This window comes from Macaca nemestrina, unplaced genomic scaffold (genome assembly GCF_043159975.1).
Source record: "Macaca nemestrina isolate mMacNem1 unplaced genomic scaffold, mMacNem.hap1 Scaffold_48, whole genome shotgun sequence".
In the NCBI taxonomy this organism is placed as follows: Eukaryota; Metazoa; Chordata; class Mammalia; order Primates; family Cercopithecidae; genus Macaca; species Macaca nemestrina.
The window spans coordinates 377,652-401,287 of NW_027257678.1; the positions used below are offsets into that span (position 1 = coordinate 377,652).

Below are 23,636 nucleotides of genomic sequence, written 5' to 3' on the forward strand. Positions count from 1 at the left end.
ACTCCTCCACTGCCATTTTAATCCTCCAGTCACGTGAGGGAGGATGGGATTCTGTGTGAACGTCTTTCTCACTCATGTTCAAAGATCATATCTGCCTGTCTCATCTGTTGAGAGTGTAGATTTTGTTCTGATGGTGGATTCAAAATAGACAAAACGTGTGGTCATTGTACTCGGCAAACAGCTTTTCACATCAGGATACTTCCGCCCCCGGCTCAGGGCTGGTCCAACTGTGTGACGAATGCAGCTCAGTGCAAGTGCCCGGTCTGCCACCCTCAGCCCCGCAGCTGCAGTGTTAGAATAGCCGTGCCATGGGCACACAGCATCGGTGACATGGGGAATGTGGAATAACAAATACTTAATTCACATGTACTTATAGAAAAAACTTTATACAATAAAAACAGCCAATTGTTAGATTTATATCTTTTTCTGTCACTATATTTAAAAGGAATCAAGAATTTTCATGCAGCTTCCAGGTATTCTTGAGACTGGTATATCGTTTCTTTTTGAAAAGTGCATTATTGCATAACAACACATAGTTAAAAATATTTTTATATTTTTATGTATTTATAAGTATATTTTAGCTGAAAAATATCAGTAGTATACATAGCTTATAGCAGTTTGGGAATTGTTGATATATATGGTAATAATGCATTGTTTGGGATGATTTAAAATTATATTAGGATATTAGGAGCCCAAGATAATGATCCAAATTGAGATCCTCTTGTCTAGTATCCTTTAAAATGGCAAAACATAGCCGGGCGTGGTGGCGGGCGCCTGTAGTCCCAGCTACTCGGGAGGCTGAGGCAGGAGAATGGCGTCAACCCGGGAGGCGGAGCTTGCAGTGAGCTGAGATCCGGCCACTGCACTCCAGCCTGAACGGCAGAGCGAGACTCCGTCTCAAAAATAAAAAATAAAAAATAAAATAAAATAAAATAAAATAAAAATAAAAAAAAATAAAATGGCAAAACATCAAATCTAGAAAATAGATAAGAAATGAATTTTAAGATAAAGGTACAGCAGACTTTCTATTTTTACAAAAATCATTATTGATTTTCAAAAATATAATTTGGAATTCAAGCTGTTAACTTAAAAAGTACTTATTTCATAATACAGTGAACAAAACTGGCTGTTAGAGAAAACACCTCATCTTGCTGTCCCCAAATCTTGCAACTTTTCAAAGTTTCAGAATTTTGTAAAATATTTTGAATAGCCCAGACTTTCTGACAATGGGTATAGCCTTTCAAAGTATTAGAATTGACAAGCTTTTAAATGCCAATCTTATTTTATAAAGTGTTGACTTTTCACTGTAGACTAATAGCAGTTTGTAAAGAAATGTAAGTAAAAAATGTAAATAAAAAAATAGGCTTATTAGTTTTCAAAAACTTTATTTAAAAGGAAGAGGCAATGTTGATTGGAGTGAGGAAATATTTGAAAATGTATTTTGTGAAAGAAATCCATGCACGTGCACGCGCACACACACACACAGCCCTCAAAAGCAAAACTCCAACAATGCAGCTGTTGCTCCTTTGCAGCAATATTTACCTCACTTTGAGTGAGGGCCATACTGCTTGAAAGTGTAGTAACTTAAACACCTTGCCTATGTCTAATGATTAAAAACTAAGTTCTACTCAGCCCCTGACCCCCACCAGAGAGAGATTCTAGGTTATTCCTTGTGGGCAAATGTGTCCATGGACCACTGGATCAGGGACTGTTGAATCAGATGTGTGAGCCTCTCTACATGTCATGGTTTGTAGAGATCAAAGTTTTCCCTGAGTTTGATTTCCCTGTAGAGATCAAACTCCCTGGGGGATGTCATCTCCAGCTATGAGCTCCAGGGCAATGCTGTCTCGGATGAGGGTCTGGGGTAACCTGAGCTCCTGGAGAAAGCTGGGTGTACTTAAGCACTCTATGAAGACTATATGTGGTGGCAATGATGTTGGGGTACCCCATGGGTAGCCTAGAAAAGAAGTACCATGTCTCATTGCAGGTGAAGGTGAATTAGGGCAGAGAGGCTATTGAAGTAGGCACTGAACAGAACATGATAGCTGAATCTATAATAGCAAAATCTTTACCAGTTGTTGATTGGATGGGGTCAGTAAGTTCTTTAATATTGGCTATTGGGTATAGGGGCCTTAATGAAAGGATTACAATGTTAAGGTTGTAGGACTCTACTGTGAAGCACCACTTATTTCTTCCAGGCTTAAGCACAGGCAAGACTGAGCTGTCAAATGGAGAAACAGTGGACAGAATCACCCTTTTATTAATTAGATTTCATATATTAAGTTTTAAACTTGAAGGTCCTGTACATCGGAATTGTGTCTCTCCCAAAATTACATGTTGAAGCCCTTACCCCCAGTACCTCAGAATGTGCCCATATTTACAGATACAGCCTTTAAAGGATGTGAGTAAGTTAAAATGAGACCATTAAGGTGGGCCCTAATCCAACATGACAGGTGTCGCTATAAAAGAAGAAATCTGGAGACATAGAGAGACCTCAGTGCTGGGTGTGCTCATAGGAAGGGTCATCTCAGGTCAGGAGTGAGGCCTCAGAGAAACCAAATCCCCCACACCTCAGTCTTGGAATTCCAGCCTCCAGAACAGTGAGGAAATACATTTGTATTGTTAAAGTCACCCAGGCTCTGGTAGCCCTAGCAAACTAACACATCTGGCTATAACTTACAGAGTCGTATTAACTATTTTAACTGGGGATCTGCAAGGTCCAATTTGTCTCATAGTCATAGTCATATTAACTATTTTAACTGGGGACCTCCAAGGTCCAAGCCAATTTATAAGTGCCAAAGACTTAATTGAATCATATTTATTATTCACTGTGTTAGAGCATATTTTAGGGCAATGAGTATTATGCCTATGCAAAATTTAGGCAAAGCTACAGTTAAAATAAAGCATGCCTATTTTTCCTCTATAGTTATTTTGCCAGGATTACAGGCATTGCAGTGTTCATCCCAGGTATAACTGTAACTTGAGTCCCAGCATTGACTAAGTTCATGAAGCTTTGTCAATTGGTGCATTTTAGCATTTGTTAATCTGGAGCCCGTGCTGTACAGGCACAAAAGACAATCAGGGCTCCTTTTATCTCTTTGTTATATAAATCCTTATAGTAAATTTTGTGTTTCCAATTGGGTCAAGTTATGGACCTTTGTTTCATTACATATTTATGTTACTGGGAAGGGGTCCTGATCCAGACCCCAACAGAGAATTCTTGGATCTCGTGCAAGAAAGAATTCGAGGTGAATCCATAAAGTGAAAGCAAGTTTACTAGAGAAAATAAAGGAATGAAAGAATGGCCACTCCATAGGCAGAGCAGTGGCATGGGGTGCTCAACTGCTTGTACTTATTGTTACTTTTTGATTATATACTAAACAAGGGGTGGATTATCCATGAGTCTTCCAGGAAAGGTGTGGGCAATTCCTGGAATTGAGGGTTTGTCCCCCTTTTAGACCATATAGGGTAACTTCCTGACATTGCCATGGCATTCCTAAACTGTCATGATGCTCGTGGGAGTGTCTTTTAGCATGCTAATACATCATAATTAGCATACAGTGAGCAGTGAGGACAACCAGACATCACTTTCATCACCATCTTGGTTGTGGCTGGCTTCTTTACCGCAACCTGTTTTATCAGCAAGGTCTTTGTGACCTGTATCTTGTGCCAACCTCCTATCTCATCCTGTGACTTAGAATGCCTACCTTCCTGGGAATGCAGCCCAGTAGGTCTCAGCCTCATTCAAGATTCTCCAGGCTTAAGGGTGGGGCCTAAATTACCCAGGACCTATTCAAGATGGAGTTGCTCTGGTTCAAACACCTCTGGTATTTATATTAAAATATATAGACTTTTATTTTGGTGTCTAGGCCTGCCCTCTCCCTCATTTCTGGGCATCTGGCTGCCCAAAGCTGAGGTTTTGAGTTACTGTCTCTGGCTGACCTCCTAAGGGGTTACAGGAGGCAGGGTGTGGGGTGGGCGTAACAGGCAGCCCAGCCTCTTTCTCAGGCTCTCCAATCCCCTCCCAGGGAGCCCTGGCAAATTGAGCTCATGTTGTCCATGGCTTGTGAGTGAGACCAGATCCAGGACTCGCTGATGGGCCACCTAACTGAACCTGGGCTGTATGCAAACATCCCAACATGGAGGGCTCCAGCATCACAGTGAAGCCCCTGCCTTCAGATGATCCCGCCACCATCTGCAATCCTTCCCTTTTCTGCATGACACAGCCTAGGGTCTCTGCTAATCCAAAGCACAGGTTTCAGCAATTCCCACCTTTAATTCCTCCTGGAAGAGCAGCAGCTCAGAAAATCAGCAACCTGGGGAGGGCCAGGGGCAGGGCAGAGGCCACAAGGACAGCCAAGGTGCCTGCCAGTTCTTACCTAACATGCAGATGAAAACCACCAATTCCAGAACAGTCCCCAGTGTGGCCCTGTGGCTCCTCCATGGAATCAGCAGTGGTGTGGGCAGCATAAGAAGCCAGTGGCCACCAAGGCACATCCTCCAAGGAAATATCCTCTCCAGGCAGCTCCATCAGGTGCAACACCAGCAGAATTTGCCTGAACGTGTGACCTCAGCCACTTCCTCCTACCAACACCCATGCTTCAGGCCAGCCCGAAAGACCCGGCGTGAGCTCAAAGCAGAGTGGGGGTGAAGAAGCCTCACAGGGTGGACAGGTGAGGGGCAGGATTAAAATGAAGGATGTATGTGTGGGTGTGGGGGGTCAAGTGTGTCCCAGTGCTTTCCACGGAGCATGCAGTCCCCAAGTTACATGGAGCACACAGACCCCGAGTACCACAGAGCACAAGGACCCTGAGTTCCATGGAGCCAGGAGACCTCAAGTTCCACAGAGCAAGAAGACTTTGAGTTCCATGGAAAATGAAGACCCTGAGTTCCATGGAGCAAGAAGACCCTGAGTTCCACAGAGTATGCAGACTGCGGAGTTCAATGGAGCTCAACGAGATGATGCAGGAGATCGGCCAGGAGCGGGACACAAAGAGCTGCTGTGTGTGCACAGCATGTTTGGTCTTGGGGGCCCTTGGAGGTGGAGGTTGAAGGGGCATAAAATGCGGAGGCATTTGCTCAACAGGTTTTCAAAGAAGAGGGCATACAGCACTTCCACACACTCAAAAGCACGCCGGGTGGAAGGTTATATGACAGCCTGCAGCTGGCTGGGCAACCAGAGGAGAGGCTGGCTGGCCTGTGCCCACCTGGGCGAAGCTTCAGAGACTGGATGACTTTTTTCTGGGGCACTTCTCCCCTCCTCTTCTCGGGTGCTTCTCTTGTCTTTTCTTTCATGTTTGTGGGGCAGGGGAGATGATTCTGTAGAAATGAACAAAGATAAGAAAACTTAATGGCCAGGCATTTAACATCTTATTTTCTGAGCTTCTGCTAATGATGGGTTTGACTACTGACTTGAGTGATGCTCATTACGTTCATCTTAGAGAACACAGGATCGTCACTTCCTAGAGCAGGTTGCATAACAATGATATTAACACCAACAGGTGCCACCATGCCTGGTTAATTTTTAAATTTATTTTGTAGAGACAAGGTCTCATTATATTGCCCAGGCTGGTCATGAACTCCTGGGCTCAAGCAATCCTTCCACCTCAACCTTCCAAAGTGCTGGGATTACAGACATGAGTTACTGTGCCTGGCCTGGCAGTTCCTTATAAAGCTAAGTATACCCTTATATATAAGCTGACAACTTATATTCACACAAAAACTTCCACGTAAATGTTTATGACAGCTTTATTCATAATTGCTAAAACTTGGAGGCAATCAAGATGCCTTTCAGTAGGTGAATGGATAAACTGTTGTGGATTCACACAATAAATTATTATTCCTTGATTTAAAACTGAGCTCACAAGCCATGAAAAGACACACAGGAAACTTAAATGCATATTGGCAAGTGAAAGGATCCCATTTGAATGCTATGTACTATAGAATTCCAACCATACGATATTCTGTAAAATTCCACATGATATTCTATGGAAACAGTAAAGAGAGCAATAGTTATCAGGGTTGTGGGAAGGGGAGGGTGAAAGAAAGAAACAAATAGCTGAGGCACAAGGGATATTTTAAGACAGTGAAACTATTCTGTATGCTGCATTAATGATGGATACATGTCATGTCATTACACATTTCTCAAAATTATAGAAGGTACAACACAAAGAGTGACCTCTAATGAATTTTAGTTAATAATAATGTTTCTACATTGTTCATCAACTGTAACAAACGTACCACAAGGCAAGGCTGTAAGGGTAACAACAGAGCATGTGGGCAGGAGACTGGGTATATGGGAATTCCCTGACTCATTTTTTCATGTAAATCTAAAACTGCTCTAACAAAAAGTCCAATAATTAAAATCCAAAGGACCATAAAGGGTAGAATGGATAAATAAATTACAGTATGTTTATACAACTGAATAAAATGAATAAACTTGCAAGTTAAATGTAATACCCATGATGACACACACACACACATACACACACACACACACACAATAGAATATATACAAAAGGAAATGAGGAAATTAAAACATTTCATTACCAAAAATCAATTAAATACAAAAGAAGACAGTATGTAGGAAATGAAGAACAAAAAAGCTGTAAGGCATATAAACAACAAACAGTATATGACAGAAATAAATCCCTCCTTATCAGTAAATAAACAAAACCAAAAGTTGGTTTTTGAAAAGATGAACAAAACTGACAAAACTTTAGCTAGATTGACTAAGAAAAAGAGACTCAAAGCCAGAAATGACAGTGGGACATTATTATGAATTCTACAGAAATAAAGAATTATAAGAGGTGTACTATAAACAACTGTTTGCCAACAAATAGGACAGTCTAGATAAAATAGACAAATTCTTAGGTATACAAAACCTACTAGGACTGAATAATGAAAAAACAGAAAATTAGAATAGACCCCGTAACTACTAAGATTGAATCTGTCATCAAAAACTTTCTGACAAAGAAAGGCCCTGAACCAGATGGTTTCACTGGTGAATCTTACCAAACATTTAAATAACACTAATACAACTCTTCTAAAAAATTGAAAATGAGAGAACATTTCTAAACTCATTCTATGACATTCTATGAAGTCAGAATTACCCTGTACCGAAGCCAGAAAAAAAAAAGTAGACAAGAAAACTAGAGATCCATATCACTTCCCTGATGCATACCAATGCAGAAATCCTCAACAAAATACCAACAAACTAAATTCAGCAGCATATTAAAATAATTATACACTATGACCAAGAAGAATTTATTCCTGGAATGCAAGGATGGTTGAACATTCAAACATCACTGCATTAACAGAATGGAGTGGCAAATCATGATTATCTCAACTGATGTAGAAAAAGCGTCTGCTACAGGTTTTATTCTACGTAAATTTAAAAATCAACAAAGATGGTGAGGGGGTCAGATGGAATGCAGTGGGTGACAAATGAATCTTACTGCATTACAAATTATGACTAACCCATATTGAAGAGTGTGGGGAAAAAAAGTCTTCACCTAAGTAACCTTGGAAAATACTGTTTTGACTGCATACTGTAAGACTCAAGAACTGTACACAAATATACTGTTGGCAAATTTGTTTCAGGGTATGGGTTAGCAATTCTGAAATGATTTTCCATGTTAGCAAATATATTTCAGAGAATTAGATCCCAGTTTCTCTCTGTAGGTGAAAGAGTTACAAATAAGCAAAGGGAGAATGCTAGAATAAATCCTGAGGTGCTGCACTGGAGTTAGGAATGTCAGTATGAACCTTTGTCTATTTTAATGTATCTGTTTAGATAGACAGATATAGATAGGTAGATGCTGAGTTTGTATTCATGCATACATGTTTGGAAACATGTGAATGTTTCCGAACTATGCTGAGAGAGCCTAGAAGCAGTGATATCCCAGTATTAATGAGCGCACCCAGTACCCAGATCTTAGTTTCTATATACCATTCTCCTATAAAAGAAACCCAGGCTTCTTGGAGAAAAGACTAATTCTAGGCCTGCCATGAAAAACACAAGATGAGACTAGAGCATCTTGCAGTGCCAGAAAATAAAAAAGTGCTTTTAAAAAACATAAAAGGGTGGAGACATGTCAAAAGAAGCCAACCTGGAAGAGCTTTCTGTGGCTCAAGGTGGAACAATGTGAGTGGCAAATAATTATGACAGCACTAAATTATAACCCAGAACATAAAAGAAATAGCCACAAGTCCATACTGATATAGAAAAGATTAAATCAATCAGGAAGGAAAGACAAATCTTCCTCACAGAAGAATTCCAAGTAATAAATGTTGAAGGATAGCACAAATAGAAAACTACCACTAGAACACTACAGTAATAATTACTGCAGGAAAGAGTCATCAATGAATGCAAAAATTGGATGAAACTTAAAGAAGAAACAGTATGTTTCTGTGGCCTCAAAATATCTCCCTCCAAATATTTATTAATATATTTTTCTTTTCTTCCCTCTTAATTTCATCTAAAGATCTATGACTAAAGCAAATATAATACTGTGTTGTGGGGTTTTTGACATGTACAGATATAAAATTTATGGCAACAACAGCACAAAGGATAGGAGATAAATGGTGCTATTCTGTAGTAAGTTTTTCTGTTTTACACTCACTGTAATAGTACAATATTAACTCTAGACTGTGAGAATGTTAATGATGCACATTGTAATCCCTGGAGCAACTGCTAAAAAATGAAAATATGTGTCACTTCAATGCTAATAAAGGAATAAAACAATACAAAAAAGTACTTGTATAAGGATATTCATAGATCTTTACTAATATGATAGCCCAAAGCAGGAAATAGCCCAAATATTCATCAACAGAAAAATGTATGAACAAACCACAGTGCATTTATACAGCAGAATACTATTCAGCAATTCAAAGGAATAAACTAAAATACACACTATGGAGGTGTCTCACAAGCATTATGCTGAGACAGCTGGACATAAAAATGTATATTGTATGATTTCAAGCAAAATGAACTTAATGGTTAAAAAACCCCCACAACAGTACTTTCCTCTGGGGGAGTTAAAAATTGCCTAGGAATGAGCATGAGGGAGGTTTCTGGGGATGATGGAAATATTCCATTCTGAAAAGGGGTGATGGTTATATGGGTGTTATTTATTTTTCAAAGCTGTACAATTAAGATTTGTGCCTTTCAATGCATGTATATCTTACCTCACCAAAAAAGAACTAAAAAAATACATAAAGTGAGGGGTAGGGAAAGGGCTGAGGTACAGAAGAAACAAAAATGGCACATGATTACTAGCTGTTGAAGCTGGGTCACGGATCTATTATACAGTTTTGTTCATTTTGCATATATTTAAACTTTTCTGTAATGAAACACCTTGCACAGAAAGACGAAACTGATCTATAATGTCAGCTGTTAAGACACTGGTACCTTTGAGGAGGAGGGAGGGAGAAAGCGCTTGTGGACCACATGAGTGAGGCTGCTTCTATTTCGTGGTTACCCACGTGTATTAACTTTGTCATAATATATGTCGAGCATAAGTGAACGCTTTATGCCCATATTTCTGTATGCATGCTATGTATCAACAAAATATTTAAATACCACATATTTGCACACATAATTTAGTATCTCAGAGTAACAGCAGTGTTTTGTTTTGTTTCAAAGTGGGACACTTCTACCCACAGCATCATCAGATGAACTGTCATATTCTGATGTATCTATTAATGTCCCAACCCTTGGGTGAGACCCCCTAGGTCTTCCCATTTTTGCCTCAATTTGATAAGTAGCAAGACTCTTATTTCTGACGATGTGATTTTATTTCCCAGCAAAGTCCTCCCCAAACCAAGGACACAATAACTAGCATGGTGCTCTGCACATCATATGCACTCAGTACTTGTGAAATTGAGTTGAGTCAAACAAAATGAGTAGCAGAGGTCAGGTCCTGCAAAAGACAGTATGTAAATAACGCAAGTAAGACTGAAAGGCTATAGCTCAGCAGCAAAGACTTTACATTCATTTGAGAAACCATTTGCTACTAGTTCATCAAAAGATGTTGGTTTCAAGCAGTGGTTCTCAACGCTGGCCACACACCGTAACCAGTTGGAGAGCTTTAAACAGCAAGGGTGTCTGGATCCTGCCCCAGGGATTCTGATTTCACTGGTCTGTTGCAACTTCAGTTTTGGGAATTTTAAAAGCCCCCTGCCACCCAGGTAATTGTAAGGTGCATCAAGGGTGAGAACCTTAGCTGTGCTAAAGGATGCATTGGCTGTGCCTGATTTCCTTGTGTGCTGTGGGGATTTGCCTCATTGCAGCATCTCAGCTTTACAGGGAGGGGTGGCGGGCAGTCTTAGAAAACAGCTCTGTCCTGTTAAAATCAAAGGACGGCTTCAAGACATGCTCAGCTGCTTGACTAAATTGCAGCAGGAGGAAATGTCTTCTCAGCAGGTCTATCTTTACATCGGGTGCTTTCAGAGGAAGAGGTTGTTTTGGGCACAGCATTTTGATTTAGTCTGTGTTGAAGACCAGTAATAGCCTCCAAATGCCAAGATGGGATGAAAAGAATTTCCAAACATGTGGAGTGCTTTATACGTGTTTTCAAATTTCTCCTATGATTAGAAATGAAAAATATAGTGCTAGTGCCTTGATTTCTTAACTCAGCCTTCAACCATTTCCCCAAAATTATTCCAAGTTATTCCAAGACGCTTCCCAATCATTATCTGGAGAGGAATATTCCTAACGGAGAAGAATACTACAAGGATGAGAATCTTGCAGGAATCCTGCCTCTATTGCAGAAGAGTCACCCTCCGGAACCTGGAAGGCCCAGGGAAGCCATGTGATAGTGCGGCCCATGGGGGTGGCTGTGTTCTGGAGTCAGGCCGAGCAGATCCTGAGGCCCAGCACAGCCCGCCTAGTAGCTGTGGGGCTTTGGACAAGTTCCTTGACTTGGACAGTTATATAAATCTTGTCTGCAAGAAAAGGCATAGTGATGCTAACTGCAAAAGCAACAGCAATTCTTCATCCCTCCCTGTATCTGCACCCTTTGCAATGTGCTTTTACAGCTGCTCCCATCCAGAGGTAGAATCTGTTTCCCAAAGACTTGGATCCAGCTGGCAGTTTTGGGTCCAGTCTCAAAAGGTCTTGAATGATTCTTCCTTTTCTTTCAGAACCCTGCCATCTCCATGACAACAAGCCCAGGTTAGCCTGCTAGAGGATGAAACATTTTGGGGAAGAGAACCGAAGTTGGCCAGTCCACAGCCAACTCACTCTCAACAGCAGAGCTGCCTGGTCACCAGCAGCTGACGCCCTTCTCCCATACACACACATGAAGATTGCTATGCCTGATAAAGGTATGGCAGGTTTTACAGGTATCACAATTCATTCATGGCAGGAGCCTGCCATAAATTGCTGACCTGCTCAATTATGAGCTAAATAAGTTTTGGGACGGCTTATTACACAGTAACAGTGAACTAACACACCCAGAGCAGAATGCCAGGATTAACAACATGCTGATTACAAGTTAGCTGGCAAACGGTAGGAACCATCGTGGTACCTAATTCCTTTTCCCCTTATTAGAAGTTGGGTCCCTTGAATTATAAAGAAATGCATGTAGACACGTATGTGCTTAAAACTCACACAGTATCACACAACACAGGAGGAAACAGATGACAGCCTGACCACTAGGGCCACGGCCAAATAGCAAGGTAAAGCATTTGTCTGGAATCCATTCCCTCCAAATCTAATCTCTGGAGGTCAAGGCTGTGGACAGGGCCCACCTCCTGGGACCCCGCTATCCTCTGATCTCTGGAGGGAGAATGGCCCCACCAAGCAGCAGATGGGTAGCAGTGTTGTACCTGTGGCCACCTCCTGCTGGCAGCCCCTGCCCTCTTAGGGCACTCTCTCTTCCTTTGGGACTGAAAAGAGATGTGGGTAGGGAGGGGGAGCTCCCTGGCTCCTGGCAGAGAAATTCGGTTCAGGCCCTTCACCTTCCTGAGGTCAGGGAGTCAGAGCCCTCAGAACATCAGGAATGTGGCTGCTCCGAACTGGGATATGCTAGAAGTGTAAAATATGGGGTGAGTTTTAAAGATTCAGGACAAAGAAATGTAAAATGTTTCATTAATAATTTTATACTGATCACACATTATAATGATATTTTGGATATATTGGGTCAAATAAATTATATTATCACAAATCAATTCCACCTGTTTCTCTTTAGTTTTTTTTTTTTTTTTTTTTTGAGACGGAGTCTTGCTCTGTAGCCCGGGCTGGAGTACAGTGGCCGGATCTCAGCTCACTGCAAGCTCCGCCTCCCGGGTTTATGCCATTCTCCTGCCTCAGCCTCCCGAGTAGCTGGGACTACAGGCGCCCGCCACCTCGCCCGGCTAGTTTTTTTTTTTGTATTTTTAGTAGAGACGGGGTTTCACGGTGTTAGCCAGGATGGTCTCGATCTCCTGACCTCGTGATCCACCCGTCTCGGCCTCCCAAAGTGCTGGGATTACAGGCTTGAGCCACCGCGCCCGGCCTCTCTTTAGTTTTTTTAACCTGGCTAGTAGAAAATTTAAAACTCCAGACAGGCCTAGGAAATATTTATATTGGACAGGCTATCTTAGAGGACTGCCTTCCTTCTGAAGCTCAGGCTGCCTCCAGTCATGATGGAAGGCAAAGTGGAGCAATGAAGAAAGGAGGTGGGTGCCAGGTGCTTTCAAACAACCAGCTCTCATGTTTCATAGAGCAAGGACTCACTCACTAACGCCAGGACAGCACCAAGCCGTTCCTGCAGGATCTGCCCCTAACACCCAAACACCTCTCACTACGGTCTGCTTTCAACATTGGGAATCAAATTTCTTTTTCCTTCTTTTTTTTTTTTTTGCTAGAGGCCAGGAAGGTTATAAAATATGAAAATGTTAAATAATTTGTCATTTTGTTGTTTCCATTTATGAACAAAGGATTTAATAAAAAATGTAAGATGTAACATTACAGTAAAATACATTCATTTCGATATCACGCTGGAATTCAACATTGCTTTGCACTGGGGCTGCAGAAGCAATGCAGAGCTGCATCCTCCTCCAGACCTCACAGCTCAACAAGCCTCTCAAGGGCTGGCTGCTGGCCACTGCCTTTCCAGTTTTTATAGGTTCTCTTCCTTCCAGGTGATTAACGAACAAGGCCAAAGGTGTTTGAAAGTTTCAGAAAACACAGGATTTTTCTTTCTGTGGCTCACCAGCATTTTCATTTCTAATATCAACAATACCATATGCAGGCCACAGCTGAGCCAAAACACATGATGACTTGAGTCTGAAGTCAGATTGTACCTAATATTTAGGGCCATATGCATTACTAAAAAGGGACATATCTTTCAACAATTCCAGTAAGTTCCCAAGACTTGGTTCCCACTGGGTACTAGTCTGTGGTGGTGCCCCTGTGCTTGTTACTGGGGGCAAAATGGGACAGTGTTTGCTGAGTTCAGAGCTGAGGGGCTGCGGTGCCATGCAGGGAGCACGACTTCCCACTGAATAACACTCCCCGTGAGAGCGGCCTGGCGGCCAAGGCCAGCTGGCTCAAGGCAACTGTATCCTGTTTTCCTAACAAGCAACTTTTTCAGGGAAAAACCCCAGCTTCAATGTAGGAATGTTTGGATGGTGGCTCAGGCCTGGGACTGAATTAAAAAGGGATAAGGAGATAAAATCCACATTTTAATTATAAACAAATGTCTCACTGAAAAAATTCCAGACCCATAAATCCATGTATGTATTAGTTATCAGAGTAATTTAAAATGTGAGGAAATTATACAGTGTGTGCCCGTTATTATATATTTCTCCCCTGCCACCACTTTTTAAACATCTAAAGTTCCTAACACATAGATACTCTTTATGAGTGGAAAAAAAACCTATTGACATTGATACAGTTTGAAAATTTGTCCTCTCCAAATCTCATGTTGAAATTTGATCTCCTAGTGAGACCCTGTCTCTACAAAAAATAAAAAAATTAGTTGGGCATGGTGGATTGAGCCTGTTATCCCAGCTACTCAGGAGGCGGAGGTGGGAGGATCTCTGGAGCCCCAGGAGTTGGATGCCACAGTAAGCTATGGCTCAGCTCAGCCATGGCTTCTATAGTGAGCTACAACTGCACTACTGCACTCCACCCTGGGTGACACAGTGAGATTATCTCCTTAACAAAACAAAACAAAGCAAAAAAGAAATTTGATTCCCAATGTTGAAAGCGGGGCCTAGGCTGGTCACGGTGGTGCGCCCCTATAATCCCAGCACTTTGGGAGGCCAAGGCAGGCAGATCACAAGGTCAGCAGATTGAGATCATCCTGGTTAACACGGTGAAACCCCGTCTCTACTAAAACAAAAAATTAACCAGGCATGGTTGTGTGCACCTGTAGTCCCAGCTACTCGGGAGGCTGAGGCAGGAGAATGGCATGAACCTGGGAGGTGGAGCTTGCAGTGAGCTGAGATCATGCCACTGCACTCCAGTCTGGGTGGGAGAGTGAGACTCTGTCTCAAAAAAAAAAGAAAGAAAAAAAAGAAAGTGGGGCCTAGTGACAGGTGTTTGGGTCTTGGGGTCAGATCCTTCAGGAACGGTTTGGTGCTGTCCCGGTTGTAGTGAGTGAGTCCTTCCTCTATGAAACATGAGAGCTGGTTGTTTGAAAGCACATGGCACCCACCTCCTTTCTTCCTCGCTCCACTTCCCCCTCCACCATGACTGGAGGCTTCCCAGGGTCCTCACCAGAAACAGATGCTGGTGCCAGGCTGGTACAGCCTGCAGAATCATGAGCCAAATAAACCTCTTTTCTTCATAAATTACCCAGCCTCAGGTGTTCTTTTATAGCAACACAAAATAGACTAATACAGACATCAATGTGAATATTTAATATTGGAAATTTTTTTCATTTTCTATTTTGTCTGTATAGCTAACATTAAAGAAGCCAAAGATATAGAATGCTACATCTCAGATACTGCCTTTCGTAAAAAACATGAAGGTAAAAACTTCATTTCTTCAAGTACTAATCCATGATAGTTGTACTTTGCCCGTTTTATGCAGAATACAGTTCCATGAACCGTGGGGAGATGGAAAATAACCATGTCCCAGTCTTCTAGGGAAGTCCCTGGAAGGCTGGGACAGCTAAAATTGCATCTCTGCGCTCTACAATGTCTGTCACACAGCAGGCACTTAATGGGAAGGCTGCTGAATGAAAGAATACTTCCAACTAGCCTGGAGCCCAAATGCAGGTTCTCCCTGAAGTTCTGCACCTAACATTGTGGGCTTCCACGCACATGTCCACACCACCTGTGTACCCACTTCCTTCCTGGACCTGAGCAGAGCCCCACTTTCCAGCCCCTGCCTGTGAGGGGATGACCAGACCCCTGCGACCCACATCTTCAGCATCTGGAATTCAGAGTTTATGACCTGCTGTTTTCCACATTCCCCTTCCCTCCCCCTCAGGACCTGCACCCCGCTGCATTGTACCTTCTATTCTGCTGTCGAGGTCCAGAGCTCTGTTCATTTGCTTTCAGCAGCTCTCCATCCCACTTCCTCCCTCTCCTCCTGCTGGATCTCTTTCTTTCATTGGTTCTTGCCCCTTTCCCTCAGTAAAAGAACTCTCCTTCCACTCTGCCTCATTCACATTCACTTGGGAACCAAAAATTCACCCCACAGCTTAGTATTCCCAGTTGTGGAACAATTCAGTCACCTTCTGGAATGAGACAAATGTGAAGAAGCCAGACATGAAAAAACACTTATATGGATCGATTTATATGAAATGCCCAGAGAAGACAAATCTATTGAGATGGCAACTAGATTTGTGGTTGCTTACAGCTGGGGTTGGGGCTGGGGGGAATAACAGGGTGATAGCTAAAGGGTACAGGACTGATAAAAATGTTCTAAACTTAACCATGGTGTTGGTTTCACATAACTGTGATTATAGTAAACTTTAGTGGATCATAAGGTACGTGAATTTTTCCTCAATAAAGCTGTTTAAAAATAAAAAAAAAAATTAGGCTGGTCACAGCAACTCACCCTGTAATACCAGCACTTGGGGAGGCAGAGGCAGGAAGATTGTTTGAGACCAGGAGTTCAAGTCCAGCCTGGACAACAGAGTGAGACCCCATCTCAACCAAAGATTTAAACAATTTAGCCAAGCATGGTGGTGTGCACTTATAGTCCCAGGTACTCAGGAGGCTGAGGTGGGAGGATCACTTGAGCCTGAGAGTTGGAGGCTGTAGTGAGCCGGGATCATGCCACTGCACTCCAGCCTGGGAGACAGAGAAACACCCCAACTCAAAAAAAAAAAAAATTATTATGAGCTATTTTATACATACAAAACTACACATACATACATACACACACACACACACACACACACCGACTCACATAAAAGTAAAATAAATACATTGTAGCCATCACTTACACCACTACATTTGAAGCCATCTGCATGGTTGGCCCTTCCTTAATATAACCCTTTGCCTCCCCATCTAGGACAATCATTCATCTGAAGTTTTACAAAAAGTATTATTTCCCTGACTTTCATTATACTTTTATTACATAATAATAGCTCTAAATAATATATTGTTTCTCTAAATAATATACTGTTTAACTTTGTAAGTTTTTACACTTTCTATAAATGTGCTATGTATCTCTGTAACTTGCATTACTCATTCCACACTGTATTTTTGAGAGCCTTCTATGCTTTAAATAGTTTCCTGTTCAATTCTATGTATTGCTTACTAATTAGTCTTTAAATTGAATATACTCAGACCTACTCGAGAGAGAATCCTTGTGGGATAATGAGTATAAAGTGCTTAGGCTGGCGGCCAGTCCCCTGTATGCTGAGCGCTGGTCCCCTGGGCCCACTTTTTCTTTTTCTATACTTTGTCTCTGTGTCTCATTTCTTTTCTCAAGTCTCTGGTTCCACCTAACGAGAAATGCCCACAGGTGTGGAGAGGCAGGCCACCCCTTCACTGACCTTGTGATCCGCCCGCCTTGGCCTCCCAAAATGCTGGAATTACAGGTGTATGCCACCGTGCCTGGCCCACTCTATTTTTTTATTTTTTATTTTTTAATTTTTGAGACAGAGTGTCTGTCGCCCAGGCTGGAGTGCAATGGTGTGATCTCAGCTCACTGCAACCTCCACCTCCCACGTTTAAGTGATTCTCCTGCTTCAGCCTCCCGAGTAGCTGGGATTACAGGGGCTCGCACTACGCCCAGCTAATTTTTGTATTTTTGGTAGAGGCAGGGTTTCACCCTGTTGACCAGGCTGCTCTCCAACTCCTAACCTCAGGTGATGCACCTGCCTCAGCCTCCCAGAGCGCAGGGATTACAGGTGTGAGCCACAGAGCCTGGCCTCTTAACTCTGTTTCCACAAGAGTTTTTCCTGTTAGTTACTGATTACCCATTGTATCTTTATCCTTGAATCACCTGGGAGGAACCATCTTTAAATAAGTGTGGTCCCGTCATGCACTTTGGCTGTCCGTTGGTTACCACGTAAGGGATAGATGTCAGTGGCCTCCATGCCTTTGGGCCATGTCGAAGGATGCCCTGAATCTGGTGCAGATGAAGGAGCAGACTTTGCAGCCGGAGCAACAGTCCAAGCTCAAACAACTTGTCAATGAGGAGAACTTAGGGAAGCAGGAGGAGTCCCTGCGGAAGCACCATCAGACCTTCTTGGCGTCCATCAGGACGGCTGTCACCATGTTTGGGGAAAGATTCTGTGCCTTTGTGACAGACCAGGACACAGTGACAGCCACGGTGGTTGGGCTGACACTGCTGGCTGTCGGGGTAAAATCAGCCAAGAATGCGACAGCCGCCGGGGCCCGCTTCATCGAGGCTGGGCTGTTGAAGCCATCCCTGGTGAGCGAGAAGTCCCGCATCACGGTGCTGGAGGCGCTGCAGCACCCCTTCCAGGTCAGCCGGCGGCTCCTCAGTCGGCCCCAGGACATGCTGGAGGGTGTTGTGCTGAGTCCCAGCCTGGAAGCGCAGGTGCGCGACATTGCCATAGCAACAAAGAACACGAAGAAGAACTGCAACCTGTACAGGAATGTCCTGCTGTACGGGCCACCAGGCACCGGGAAGACGCTGTTTGCCACGAAACTCATCGTGCACTCGGGCATGGACTACACCATCATGACAGGTGGGGACGTGGCCCCCATGGGGCGGGAAGGCGTGACCGCCATGCACAAGCTGTTTGACTGGGCCAGTACCAGCCGGGGCAGCCTCCTGCTCTTCGTGGACAACGCGGACGCCTTCCTTCTGAAGAGAGCCACTGAGGAGATAAATGAGGACCTCAGAGCCACCCAGAACGCCTTCCTAAGCCACACGAGTCAGCGCAGCAACAAATTCATGCTGGTCCTGGCCAGAAGCCATCCCGAGCAGTTCCACTGGGACATCCGCAACTGCATCGACTTGGTGTTTCACTTCGACCTGCCGCGGCAGGAGGAGCAGGAGCTCCTGCTGAGAATGTATCTTGACAAGTATGTTCTTAAGCCGGCCACAGAAGGAAAGCAGCACCTGAAGCTGGCCCAGTTTGACTATGAGAGGAAGTGCGTGGAGATCGCTTGGCTGACGGAGGGCATGTCGGGCCGGAAGATCGCACAGCTGGTTGTGTCCTGTCAGGCCACGGCGTATGCCTCTGAGGATGGGGTCCTCACCAAGGCCATGTTGGATACCTGTGTGCGAGACTTTGTCCGGCAGCACCAGCAGAAAATGCGCTTGCTGAAGAGGGATGGCCTGGGCCCGAGGAGGAGCACCCCTCAACCTGAGTCCATGGGGAGACCACACCTCACGGAGCCTGGCTGCGGACCCCTCCCACCCCTGCCTTTCTGGTCCCTGCACATTTAAGGAAATTCTCCCCCTAATAAACTCCCACAGGTGCCGCAAATAAATAAATAAATAAATAAATAAATAAATAAATAAAGTGCTTAAAACAGTGCCCCATTCATTATAGGCATTCAATATTATATATGTAATACTATATACAATATTTTAATACTGAGTATATACATATTATGATTGCTCCTTTCTTTGTGGATGTACATTATTTCATCAACTGCATTATGAACTAATAGTTTTCTTTCTTTTGGGGGAGGGGGTAGGGTCTGGCACTGTTGCCCCGGCTGAAGTACAGTGGTGCAATCACGGCTCACTGCAGCCTGAATCTCCCGGGCTCAAGAATCCTCCCACCTCAGCCTCCTGAGTAGCTGGGACTATCGGCAGTGCCACCACTCCCAGCTAATTTTTAAATTTTTTGTAGAGATGGGGTTTCATCATGTTGCCCAGGCTGGTCTCTAACTCCTAGCTCAGTAGGTGGCTCACCGCTGTAATTCCAGCACTTTGGGAGGCCAAGGCAGGAAAATTGCTTGAGCCTAGAAGTTCGAGACCAGCCTGGGCAATGTGGGGAGATGTAGTTTTTACAAAAATATTAAAAATTAACAGGCATGGTGGTGCACACTTGTGGTCTCAGCTACTGGGGAGGCTGAAGCAGGTGGATCCCTGGAGCCCCTATCATGGTGCAGTTTGGGCAAAAGACAAGAATCTGTCTCAAATTTTTTGGCTGATGGTTGTAGAGATAAAGTTTGAGCTTTCAAGAAATACAACATTTTAAACTAGTTTGCTGGAAAAGCCACATGTTGCTTCCAGAAACAACTGGTTGACCACCAGGATCATGACGGTGACTTCGAAAAGCTTTGGTGTGTTGACAAATGAGTGATATTGCTGGTCTCAAGCCACTGCTACTGCATACAAGGCAACTGCATGGTAACAACCATATCAAATGTGGGTGACCAAGTGGCAACATTTAAGTATTTTACATCCTAACTTATGTGCAACTTAAACCTACTGCCACACTGTGAGTTAGGAAATTGGTAGGTTTTTTCTATTGACTTGCTATGCCCTATAATTTTTCCTATTTTAAATAATGGGAAACAAGTTCTCAGTTTTTTTTCTCAGAGAAAGTCTGACATTTCAGCCACAGATATGTCTGACAGTTATTACCGGCAGAAGAGTTTCCAGGCTTTTCACCGTAAAATTTTAATTACTTGCCTTGGAAATTACTTAACTTAGTTCCTTCCAACTCTGGTAGTAAAATGAGTGCTCCAGAAAGATGTAGCATGGATATTCTGCTGCTTTGCTCGTCCCCGCACAGACCTGGGGCTTGAGGAGCCTGCAGCCACGAAGTACAGGGACATCATCCGAATGGAAAAGTGAGCCAGGTGGTCCCGCAGCCGCAGTGCTGAGGCGCAGAAGCGCAGCCTATGCACGGCGCGTGGGAGGCCCGCGGGCTCGGGCCTGTGTTTTTGCGGCTGAGAGGCCCCCACAGGACAAGGAGGCCCCGATCCAGGCTTTTGGAACCAGCGAAGCGGGGGTGAAACCCCAAGGGGCGTAAGAGTCCTTACACGTGCGGCCGAGCTTCCTGTCTGCATGGTGAGGGGTTGGACCTTTCCGTGGTGATTTTTTTCCCATTATGCCAGGCGCGTAGCGGGCCCTGGGGCGCGAGATGGGTGCCTGCGTTCAGCCAGCCTGGGGTCCTGGATGCCGGCGGGCGGATTAGCAGCAGCCCTAGGGACGGAAGGACGGTGGAAAGGAGTCTCTACTTCCAGGTTCCCGGTGATCGCTATGTTCGTTACAAGCAGTAAACTGACGACTTCAGACACCGGTCTCGGACACCCACGCGCAGTCCTCAAACATGCAGCCCCGCGGGGCAGGCGCACTGCGCATGCCTCAGGGGGCGGTGCCGGGCGGAGGGGAAGAGGCGAGGTGGAGGGGGCGGGACAGAGCTCGGCCGGGAGGAGTGGAGGGAGGGGCGGGGCAGGGAGAAGGGGGCGGGGCTGGATGGAGGGGGCGGAGAGGGGGCGGGGCGGAGGGGCGGGGGGACTAAAGGGAGGGGGCGGAGGGGCAGGGGGCGGAGAGGGCGGGGAGAGGCGTGGCGGGGTGGGGGGGGTCGGGGTGGGCTCAGCGGGGGCGGGCTCGCGCAGCGCTGAATCTAAATCGCATCTAAGGTATTTTCTAGCTCTGACATGGTATACATCACTGCATATGTGAATAACATGCCAAATGTTGTATAAACAAATATTGACTTTTTTTCTTCTCTGGAGGTACTATATAAATGAAGTATGTACATCGTATGTAATATCAGAACATTCAAATCCCGTATTGAAAAGATTATAAATTGACCATAATCCTATAATTCTATTTAGCAACAGTGAGTTCCTTCTCAGTCTTCACTTTTAAAATATCTAAGAGGCTCGATGTCTTGAGGCTTTTTCTTTTTAAACCCAACATCCTTTTTCACATTTATAGTTTAGTACTTTGGTTTTACTCAATAAAAAGGTGAGGTCACAAAAAATCTGAATTATTCTGCAGTGTTTCAGGCAACCGAAGCTGAAAACAGCACTGTTAAGGCGGGGGGACAATTCTTATACTCTGTGAGTCTTCTTGTTTAATTTTCATTAAATTTCCAGAATAATAAGTGTAGGATAGCTAAAGTTTGTCTTTCCCTGGTAGATTAGTTAACTTTTACTGAATTCACAATATGGCATCAGAGATTTAATCTGCATTTCTTAATTCTCATAAATTAAAGCTGAAGTTTAAGCTTCATTTGCACATCAGAAATACCACTTGCCCCGAATAAATAATGTTTTTAGTAGTGAGCGTTCCTGATCTACCTGTTTGTTAAGAATTGTCTGCTTTTTTCAGCTGCTACTCTGCTAAGACAGAGGTAGCCCCTGAGCTATGTTATCAGTTCAGGGGTTTGCAGATAGCCCTGTATTGTTCGGGAAAAGTAAACATGGTTTTCCAAAAGGAGGAGAACATTTCTATAACATTGAGATTTTTAGTAATCAGGACTATTGATGTCAAATGGCTGTTGGGACAAATGACATCATAAAAAATACCAAATTTAAAATTATGTTTTTTTGTTTTCAGATTTTTTAGTAGTAAAGGGGCTGTGTTTTCACTCAGGCTTGTATGATGAGGACACTTCTCAGACCAGCAGCCATCTGTGAGCATTCTGTCCTGGACTTTGGGTGCATCTGTGAGAGTAGCTGGGCCTGTCATCCAGTGAATAGCTCATAGTTGACACTTCTCCATCAGTATAAGCCTGGGTGTGGGTGACTGCATGGTAGAAGGGGCTGGGGTAGCCAGGGACCAGAGGTTAGTGAACCATTGGGTAAGATGTATAACTGTTACTCAGGCTCACAAGTTTTCAAAATTTTCAGATAATAATAACAAGAAAGTCCATCCTTACCAGTGTCAGTCTCTGTTTTAAGTGTTATTCATATATTACCTCATTTAATTCTCACACCCACTCTGTGAGAAACTGAGGCTCAGAATGTAAATAGGCTACTGAGGTCACATTGCTGGTGGATCTTACTTGATCTCAGGCCAGCTTGGCTCCTAAGTGTGTGTTCTCACTCTATTGCCTCTGGAACAGGAAAGACTATATGGGTACTGTAAATTGTTAAAGAACAAGTTGAAAGAATTTTATTTCCGGCAACATGGGCTGACAAGGACCAGAAAACAACAAAAACTTCTGGAATACATATCGTGAACCATTTAAAAAATGTATCAATGAGCTGCAAAATAAGAGTTCTCACAAGCAAAAAAATCAAAATTAAAAAGTGAAAGTAGAAACCCAAAGAAGTAATTAGATGCCATTTTTCACCCTTAAGAAAGTTGCCAAGTGTCATACTGAAACTCTTTTTTCATAGTCTGGGATGAGGATGGGGCAGCAGAATAGCAGACAAAGTTTAGATCCTGTCCAAGCTAGGAGGGTTAGGAGAAGACCTCAAAAAGTAGGACACCAAAAAGATAGGCTTAGTGTAGGAGGGAACTGTGAATCAACCTGTCTGCCTCCCCTGTCTCCTGCCCGCTCAGTCCCTGCAGCCCCTGGAACAGCAGCAGGATTGTCCATCCTGAGGGAAAACATCTCTCCTGAGAGTGGGCATACATTAACATATAACCATGGGCAGCCCTTCCACTGGTGGCTTCACACACAAGCTGTATAATCTAAGAAGTCTCAAGCTGCAAATTTAAAGTAACATGAGGTTTTTAATGCCTTCCAGGTGCCTGGCAAAAGCAAAATGGAAGACAGCTTCAAGGAATGTAAGTTCTTAATCAAAAATTATAAACATGTATAATGGGCAAGAGCCAGCAGAAACAATGGACAGAGGAAACAACCTACAGAGGCTTAAGATATTAGAGTCACCAAACATCACATAAAGTGTGTCTTGCACATAAAGAAACAAGGGGATTAAAGAGCATGAGTATGGAAATAATCAAGTAGATTGGGAAAAAGTACCAAATAGAAATCTAGATTTGAAAAATACCGTAATCGAAATGGAAAGTTTAATGGATTAGAGTCACAGCCAACTAGATACTACCAAAAAGAGAATAATGGATATGAAGAAATAAATACATTTTTAGATGTGTAAAGACTTAGGACCTTCTTACCTGGAGATCTGCTCTACAAGAAAAATTAAAGGATGTCTTTTAGGCGGTAAGAAGGATACCATATTGAAATCTAGATCTGCACAAAGGAATGAAGAGCACTGGAAATAGTAACAACACGGACAAATATATGATTTGTTATTATTACTTAAGCCTCTTTAAAATATAATTGTTTAAACAAAAACAATAGGGTAATATGGAATTTATGACATAT

General features: G+C 43.4%; 2 pseudogenes; one reads left to right on the forward strand and one right to left on the reverse strand.

The window, feature by feature from the left end:
• Positions 1-3,249: 3,249 nt before the first annotated feature.
• LOC139361410 (putative uncharacterized protein LINC02693) lies at positions 3,250-20,659 on the reverse strand (annotated as a pseudogene).
• LOC139361409 (ATPase family AAA domain-containing protein 3C pseudogene) lies at positions 17,504-18,972 on the forward strand (annotated as a pseudogene).
• Positions 20,660-23,636: the final 2,977 nt, after the last annotated feature.